We start from the raw sequence: 775 nt of genomic DNA, 5'->3' as shown, positions 1-775 counted from the left end.
ATGAAATTAAGAAACAAAAAGTTCTAGATATTTTTGATACAGACAATTCATTCAACTAAACACATCTCTGTAAACGTTCCGAGTAACATACAATGTTTATTTTTATATTTTTATAGATGTGTGTCACAATGACTTTCTTGTTAAAAACTTTGTCAGATAATTCCAGAGTTTCTGACTAATCTTAATTAGACCAGCCTTGAAATATTCCTTGTTTAGCATTGATCAACCCACCCTACCAGTAATGGGAGTACTGGGTCGGTAGGTAGGGAAAATGTTTTATTCTATTTGGGAAAACTATGAAGGACACTGAAACCAAGTTATGATGAAAGACATTGAATTTTAATTCTCGAAATGCAAATCAACAATGTCAACAGATTTAGCAGCAACAACAATAAGAACTAGATTTGATCAAGATCAAAACACGGGATTTCCAACAAGAAAATGATCGCTGACATGTTCTCATTCTGACGAACGCTTTTGTAGTTTTACCTACGATTTCTCTTCGTTTTCTCTTCGTTTTTTATTCGATTTCTCTTCGCTTCCCTTCTTAAACGATCAGTTGACCTTCTAACGTTGGAAACATCTTTAAAATAACCTTTTTCTTTCACATACGATAAAAACAAACCGGTTTAAAAGAATTTGAATTTTTAGATTTTGTATCATTTGACCTCCGTGAATCGTGTATCGTACCTTGTATCGTGTTAACTGTACCTGTATCTCGTACCTTGTATCGTGTTTACTGTACCTGTATCTCGTACCTTGTAACATGTTAACT

The sequence above is a fragment of the Pecten maximus genome, chromosome 1 (genome assembly GCF_902652985.1).
Source record: "Pecten maximus chromosome 1, xPecMax1.1, whole genome shotgun sequence".
NCBI lineage: Eukaryota > Metazoa > Mollusca > Bivalvia > Pectinida > Pectinidae > Pecten > Pecten maximus.
Note: the sequence above shows the minus strand (reverse complement) of the source record.